We start from the raw sequence: 9,227 nt of genomic DNA on the forward strand, positions 1-9,227 counted from the left end.
ATTTCTGATATATCCGTTCGAAAATGTGATTTTGGATCGGATTTCCGAACCGTGAACAGGCTTGATAGTTATAATGAACAATTTAATATTTTTAGAAATTTTAGTTACATTTTATATAAAGAAAATCTCATTATTTAGATATAATTATCCTTCATTATGGTAAGATTTTTTTTTAAGCAAATACTTTTGTAAGGGAAAATACTCAATACAATTCTGCCAAGTGTCATTTTAGGTTCACCTTCAGTAATATATAATAGATATATTATATCCCTCCCTTTCCCATCAAATTTTGTTATCCTAATAATGAGAATATACTAGTTTGATGATTATTTGTTTAATTTGGAATTTCCAAATATTGTAATTTTAATCAAGCATGACAAATAGCTAAATCTGGACAAGGAGAATAGGATAAGTGAAATAATTATCGTTATTATTTGTCCTAATTGTAGATATATGGTTGTCTAAAGTGAATTAGTATTTTTCTTATTTAAATATATCAAAAGCATTGTTATTTTGATATTCTAGCATAAGTATATTTCTATGTAATTAGTATACATTCTATATCGGTTGTTTTACATATATAGCAACCCAAATGATGAGAACATTGATAGGAAGTTAATGTTAATTCTAGGGCCATTCAACCTATAACGAAATGTTCATCCCCCTTCACCAACTCAAATCATGTTTTAAAAATATATCGTTTTGCTTAATTAATCGCTTCACTCAGTCACACCAATAATGGAATAAAAACAAATTTGTTAAATCCTTCACATAAAATATCTCATAGGTCAGCACCAAATCATCATCACAAAGATACTTAATTTAAATTAAGGAAAAAAAAATCATTCATCCAATTTTAGAATTATTTCCCTACTTCCCATAAATGTCATATGTATTTATGTATAAATTGAGAGCCTTTCTATCTAATTAGAGTATGCAAGTTCAATCAGAGCATAGGGGGAAATTAATAAAGTGATTGTGAAGCAATGGCAGCGAAGTCAAAAGTTATATTAGAGGATGGTAGTTCGAGGGTTCAATTCGGCAGCGAATTCATTGTGAGCAAAATATAATCTCCTTACATAGTTCTTCATAATGTTTTTCAATTATTACTCTTAATTTAATAATATTGCAATTTAGGTTAATTTGGTATTAGTTGTATGATGTTAATTGATTATAATCTAAATTTTGTTTTGATATTCTAATTACATTGGTTTTTAGTTTCACCATTATAATTTAACCATGATTGACAAATTAATTATATTTGGGTCATATAATGAATGCTAAGTATGTAAATTAACCTAGTTTAAGTTGCATATTTTTAGTAGTAATTAGTCTTAGTCAAGGTCTACAAATTGTTTTAATTAAGATTATAATTTAATTTGATGTATAGTCACTTTGAACTTATTGGGATTAATTTGACAAAGATCAATGATTTCTATTTCAAAGGCTTTTAGAATTAGCCATTGTAAGTTGCGATCAGATTGATGATGATGAGTCTAATTTAAATTTAGTATCAACGAAGTTTAAAACTAATTATTTATAAGAATATATATGCAGGGATTTTACTAATTCAGTATTTACAATTATTCTTTTAAATCCATCTTGAGTTTAGTCATTACTAAACCTATATGTATGTGACGTATGGGTTAGTTTAGTGCATCAACTATGTCGTAAAGTGTCAAATGAATCATTTTTTCAGAAAATATCCTATTCAAAAGGTAATCGACTAAATAATCAAAAGATTTAGTTGAGTAATTTAATTCAATTGTATAAGTTTTATCATAAAATTTTGTTTTAAAAAAATAAAATAAAAGGGTTAATGACATTTATTTTTCGTGATTGAGCAGATTTTTAAATGCTAAAATAAAAATTGAGACATGTATATAATAATTTGTAAATCAAACTCATGATTAGTGTTGATCATAAGTTAACACTAGCTATAACTTTTTTATAATATGTTTTTTTAATACTAAAATATACTTCCTCCGTTTTCTTTTAGATGGAACACACCCTTTAGCGCAGTAATTAAGAAAGGTGGGGTTTACATGATATAATAAACTTTAAAATAGGATGATTGGTGGTTAGGAGTGTAATTTAGTGGGTCATGTGTTTTAAATAAGGGATATAGTATAGTTTTTCCTTTAAGTAACTTTCCTTTTATAGTGTGTTGCAAGTATTGTGACATTTCCTTTTAGGGAAGTGTTGCAATGAAAAAACGGAGGAAGTATATAATTTGTAATAATATGCTATACATGAGTATTTTTTTTTTTTTTTGGAGAAATACTATACATGAGTTTGTTACACATTGTTTCTTTCATAAATTTAAGATATTTTTTCAATTATTTATTTAGAATTATTGTCAAATTTCAATATGTCAATTATTTGATTCCATATCAATAATTGTAATGGATATTTATGTTTATTGTTTGGAAAGTCAATAATTTATCAAATTCTCCCAAAATAAATCTTGATTTTTTTCCACTATTAATTGGGTCACGAGAGATGTAATGAACTTTTTAGGAGGACACTGACACCTCACCTTCAGTTTAATTATATAATAGAGATACAAAAATATTCTTTGCTAATTACTGAAATCTATATGGTGGACATTATCCAACTTAAATGACATCATGTGTTAACAGTAGAATAATTACTTTTTTTTTTTATTAGTGTTAGATGTTAATATACCTCCCTTCTATGTACATAGGTAAATACTTGTAAATTTCGTACGTAATTACAATATATATAAATATTACTTCGGTTGATTTAGTATTATACTTTGATATTTTTTTTTCTTGGGTGTTCATAAATTTACAGTATCCTAATGGAATTAATCCTTTTCTTACCCTTTTATTGATCATTATTATTTTTAAGGTTTAGAATAGATTTTTATTTAATAAAATACATGACACTACCCATATCAATTATACATTTTTGTATTTTTTTTACTAATGGTTCGACATTGTTTAAATCTAATATTAAGAGTAACATCTGCAAAACACTATGAGATAAATAGAAAAAAGATTAATAACATTCGAATAATCAGTGTTATAGTAAGAATTTTTGAACAATATATATAGCAAGTTATGTTTTTGTTTGAAAAAAATTAAGAAAAACCTACCCTAAATTACAAAAAATAATAAATAAGAAAATTGAAGGAAATATATATAGGAGGTATTTTGGGTACATCAGAGGGTGATAATATATAAGGATTACATTCAGCAAAAGTTTAATATTTCATTATTGTTTTTTGTTTAAAAGTTGAGAATATTTCTAATCAATATTTTTTTTGAATTATTACTCTGTCAAAGACATTAACTACTATATGAAATCAAAAATTTTAATTAAAATTAAATAGTATTGTTTTAAATGAAGTATATACTATATACCTTTAATTATATTTTAAATTGTATTTTATCTGGTAGGACTCATCAATGAAGGATTTGTCAAATTTTAGCCTGGAGGACTTAGAGCAATATGAAAATCAGTTAGAAAATTCTCTACGCCAAATTCGATCAGTGAAGGTATTAATATTATAATTTTTTTAGTACAAAATCATGTTTTTTACTCCAACATGTTAATTATTTTAGTAAACTTTTCTATGATGATTTGCAGAACAAACGCATGCTCCACCAAATAGATGATCTTCAAAAAAAGGTAACAATATTGTATAACAATCATTAACTACATAATTAATTGGGTGTTTATGTTCGGTCTTAATTAATTATAATTTAATGTGTTGGTATGAGGCATATCTAAACTTTGAAATTTTGACAAGCACAAAATGTACTCTATACCAAATTAAATAAATCAACAATTACACAATGAGTCAATGAGTTAGATATATAAAAGTGACTAGTCATTTTCAATTAACATGCATTTTGGTAGTCAAAATATTTACAAGGTGGAACCAGGGGGGCTAGGGTGGGCCTTAGCCTCCCCCTTGGTTTGGGCTATCGATTGAATGTTGGCATAATATTATGTTGATTGTATTATAGCCAATGGCGGATCTTGGGCCAAAAAGTTGGGGAGGGGGGAAGTTAATCCCTCAACCTTTTGTACAAAAATAACAAGACTTAACCACTATGCCACAACATTTTATTTGTAACTAGCTTAGGACCCGTGCCGTGCACGGTAATTAAATTTTTTTTTATAAAACTATCATTGACAAAGCACAACTTTAACATAGGTTGTGTTTTTTTTCTTCTTATTTTGCATATATAAAATTAAACATGGAATATAGCAAAAGAGTTGATTAGAGCATGAGTATATTAAAATAATGTAATACACCCAATGGGTAGGAATAATAATCCCGTTTTAATGATATTTGGTTAATTTTTTTTCCCTAACAAAATATAATAATATGAAAATATTTTTTTAAAAAATATGCATATATAGATTAGGGTTTATAATAATAATAATTTTAAGCTATATTGTTATACTCCCTTCATTCTATTATGTTTTCGTATATATTATAGTTAGGCGAGAAACCAATCAAAATATTAAACAAAAAAAAAACAAAATTCCCATTTTATATTAAATAAAGAGAATCTTATCAAAATATTAAGAGAAAAATTGCACCAGAACTTAAAACTAATGTGCATTTAATAGACTTTGTAATAGTGGAAAACATAAATAAGTAACATGTAATAAATAACTAAAAATTAAAAAATAGAATAGTGTTATTTTTGGCCAAGAAAGAAATAGAATGATGTTATATTTTTGTCCAAGAAATACTTCGTATGTTATTAGTACTTACGTAGGAAGATTCCTAATAAAAATAATATTTTGAAATTTCTCAATGAAAAATATTGCAATAACAAAATAACAATAACAATAACAATAAACTCAACGTGTTTCTTTAAATATTATTTCACAATTACCTTATTTTAAATAATTCATATTAATAATTATAAATAATAAAATATGATGTATTTTGCTATTTAAAGATATGACATACAGAGTAATATTTATAAGATATAAAGTAATAGATTTGGAAAATATTTTATGACAGATAAAAAAAGTATGTCAGTAAAAAATATCAAAATTATATGATTCCGTGTGACACATGTCATTCCTGGTATCTGTTTTAGTATTATATATTGATTGATTATTAGACACCATATTAGTTATAATCAACAAATCAAAAATGCTTAAGGGGAGTCGGGCCTTCACCCGCCCTAACCAAGATCCACCCCTGATTATAGCTGAGTTGGTTTTGGGTAAAAATTGAGTTCTTTAGGTCCCAAGTTCAATTGGTTTTGCATAAATAATTGAAAAAAAAATATATTAAACTGGTTTTGGCTATCAATACTACCTTTTACATGAAATGTTTTTTTTTAAAAAAAAAAAAAATTGATAAGTTTGTGATATCGATTACGTTTTTTAAAGTGGTATGCCTTAAATATAATTCAATCATATAATATTTACATGTATGTTGATTTCCTCACAGGTGGAAAAAGCCTATGCATTATTAAGTGAACAAAAGAATAATGGTGCGACACTGAATGACAACAACTCACTGGAAAACAAGTAAAATTTTCCTCTTTGTTATTTTTATCATTTTGTTCGATAAACGGCCTATTCATGACTAAAATCCTTTTGTCAACCTATAATGTATATATAAAAATCATAATTGGTACAACATTGAACGATAGATACAACATCGACTAACTTTATAATCTAACTACTTTGGAAAATGATAAGCATTAAACTACTTAGTAACTTTTGAGTTTATTTTATTCATATATATATTTATGTAAGCAAGGTCATCTTAAACATTTCGGATCGGAGGCCCTGTACTACTTTTAAAAATAGGGCCCTAAAATATTTTTGAGAGAAAATGTAATTTAAATAATAAATAAATCTTTCTTGTCAACATAATACTACGCCCGATGTTTTTTCCCTTGACAACAAACTCAGTATAACTACTCAGTATACTTTTATTTCCCTCCACAACAAACTCAACGGGTAACTTTTATGGAAAAATAGAAATTGGTAAGAGTATAGATTGGATTTAAAATATTAGCTTAGCCATTGAAATTGAAATTAAATGAGGAAAAAATGGATTTAATTCTTCTATTAAAGAGTAAGATTACAAATATCAAAGGATAGAAAATATAGAAGGTTTGAGATTTTTTGTGGGAATTGCAAAAATAAGAGAATACTTAAAAAAAAATTACAGGAAGTCAAAGATTTGGATTTTTGGAGTATTGAAAATAGAATATTCTGTTAGAAACTAGGAAACTTATTAATTACTATTGACAGCTGTGAGGGTTGACTACCATTAAGGATGAAGGGAAGGGTATATTCTTTTACGGTTTTTATTCGTTTAACAAATAAAAAAAATATTTAGGCCCTTATGGTTTTGGGCCCACTAGCCCAAAACTGGCATGCATGTAAGTATTAAAAAGTTAAACACTTGTACATGCTAAGCAGTAGTTAAGCATCACTTGAGACTAACTAGAATAGTAATATAAGGTCGCTACAATCCCCTATAATTTATGTTATTTTTTTAAAAAATCTATAAAAGTCTTCCAACCCTAGGCCTTTAGCTCCTCTGCTAACAAAACAACTAAACATCAAGTTGAGGCATTACCTTGATAGAAAGAGAATGCATAAAATTAAAGTTGACATGAAATTATTGCAAATTTGAATATTATAGAGAGAGAGTGAGCGAGAGCTGAAAGTTCCCAAAATTCTAGGTTTATTAGGTTCATTTAGAGAAAATTTGGGCTGGACAAAAAAGTATTCATGAGGTAAAGCGGATAAGGGGCCTTCATCTTTCAAAAGAAAACAAGTGAAATTAGGCCTAATTGAGGATAATAATTCATTTTTCTCACAAATAAATTTAGGACATCGTGGAGGGTTAAGTGAGTTACTTCCCAAATTACATGGGAATTATAAAATATCTGTGAAGAAGTTTTTAATATTATTTTTCATATTCTTAATAATGAACAGATAGTCAAACACCAAATCTGTTAAATCTTTATTTCATAAACAAAATGATTTATGCATGTATGTAATCTAGACTATATAGTCATCGTTATGCTGAACTTCATTATATTATACTAATCCAACCATTTGTTATTTGCTTCTTAATTTTTTTAACAGACTTCAGCCGAAGGTCCTTACTTCACCACCTAAGCAAACTCCCCCCATTGTAAAGAGTGAAAAGAAGAAGTTCAAACCTTCCTCTTTTAAGCAACTCACTAGAAACAAGAAGTATGAGAACATGAAGGAGTCTCCAACCAAGCAAATTTGTCCTCCTCGTGGGTATTGGTTCCATGATGACATAGGCGAGGGCTATAGCAATGATGATTTGGACAACTACTACTACTTCAGTAATGGTAGTAGTGATTTTTAGTTCATCAAGTATTGCTGGTTGTTTTATCCCGTGCTTAAACTTGTCTTAGTTTATCGTTCACCGATATTAGTAGCAGAGAGGAAGTGAATTTCAAAATAATGGAGGAAATTGTCCCCACTTAACTCTTGTATATCCATGTTTCAAACAATGAAATGGTGACAAATTAAGTATTTTAACTAGATTAGGTCCCGTGCCATGCACAGTTATTTCACTAAATTTAATAAATAAAAGAAAGAAAAAATTGAATTAAAAAATAGCAAAGATAAAATACAAATATAACATATTTTATATCTTCTTATTTTGCGTATATAATCAAATGAAACATGAAATATAACGAAAGAGTTAGTTAGACAAATGAGTATATAAAAACCATGTTAGACCATATGAGTATTTTAAAAATTCAATGATAAATTAGTATAAATTTTTCTTTTTATTAATCAAATAAGTATTTAAAATCACAAAGTCTTATATGTAGTTGGCCACACCGTGTGGCCAACAACTATAGAGGTTACTTCGTTAGTGTAAAGGGGGTTACTTGGTTAGTGTTAAAGGGGTTACTTCATCATTGTTATAGAGTTACTCGGTTAGCGTTATAGAGGGTTACTCAATCGGTATTACAGGGTACACTAAATCAATGTTATAGAGGACTACTTTAAGTGGCCACATGGTGTGGCCGGCCGCACACAAGGCCGGCTGATTTAAAATTGTGTATTACACTTAATGGGTAGGAATGATAACCCCGTTTTGATATTCAGTCACGTTTTTCCCTAAATTATGATACTATATGAAAGTATTGGAAATACAAATACAAGAATTTAATCAAATTATCTTACATGATTACATGTATAGATAATTGATTATAATGTTATGCTATGTTGCTAAACTCCCTTCATATTTTTATTAGACTATTCATATTAGAATTAGGTGAGAAACCAATTAAAGTATTAAAAAAACCCATTTATAATAATTTGTGTAGTACAAATCTATTATTTAATAGATTCATGATTTTAAATTATATAAATCATTTGAATGAAAGAAATTATGATATATTAAAGATTTGTCTTACAGAGTAATATTTATGGAAAATGGAGTAATAACTAAAAAGAATATATTTACTATAAAAGATACGTACAAAATATTTAAAATAATATTATGATAGTTATATTATACCAAACTTCTCAAAGAAGATTTTAGCAAAAAAAGGGAAGCGTTCTTTGGAGGGAAAAAAACTACACTAGTAATTGACATGTGTCATTCTTGGTGTCTGTTTTAGTATTATGTTATTGATTGATATAAAAGATACGTATAAAATATTTGAAATAATATTATGATAGTTAAATTATGCCAAATTTCTCAAAGAAGATTTTAGCAAAAAAAGGAAGGGTTTTTTCGAAGGGAAAAAACTACACCAGGAATTGACACGTGTCATTCCTGGTGTTTGTTTTAGTATTATGTTATTTATTAAATTACTTTTGCATTGTAGAAATAATATGTGAGTCCCAACAAATTTAAGGTAAACAAAAGTTATATGGGATACATGAAACAAATCTATAATCAGGGGCGGAGGTACAAGGGGCGCTGGCAGCCTAATCTCATGGTCCATAATTTTATTGATTGGCCCCTATAATGTTTTAGGATATATAATAAAGAACTCATTATATCATTGCTAAATGTTTTGGCCTAGTGGTTAGTGCCTACTGGTTAAGAATAGTTACTCAAGGTCCAATGTTCGATCCCTTACACTTGTTTGTTTGTTTGTGGATTAAAAAAAAATATCTTGACTTTTTGACTTTTTGATTCTTAAACAATATTAGATCTTTCAACTTATTCTTAATTTTATTTTCAAAAAAAAAAAAAACTT

Source organism: Chenopodium album, chromosome 23 (genome assembly GCF_948465745.1).
Source record: "Chenopodium album chromosome 23, dcCheAlbu1.1, whole genome shotgun sequence".
NCBI classification, from domain to species: Eukaryota; Viridiplantae; Streptophyta; class Magnoliopsida; order Caryophyllales; family Amaranthaceae; genus Chenopodium; species Chenopodium album.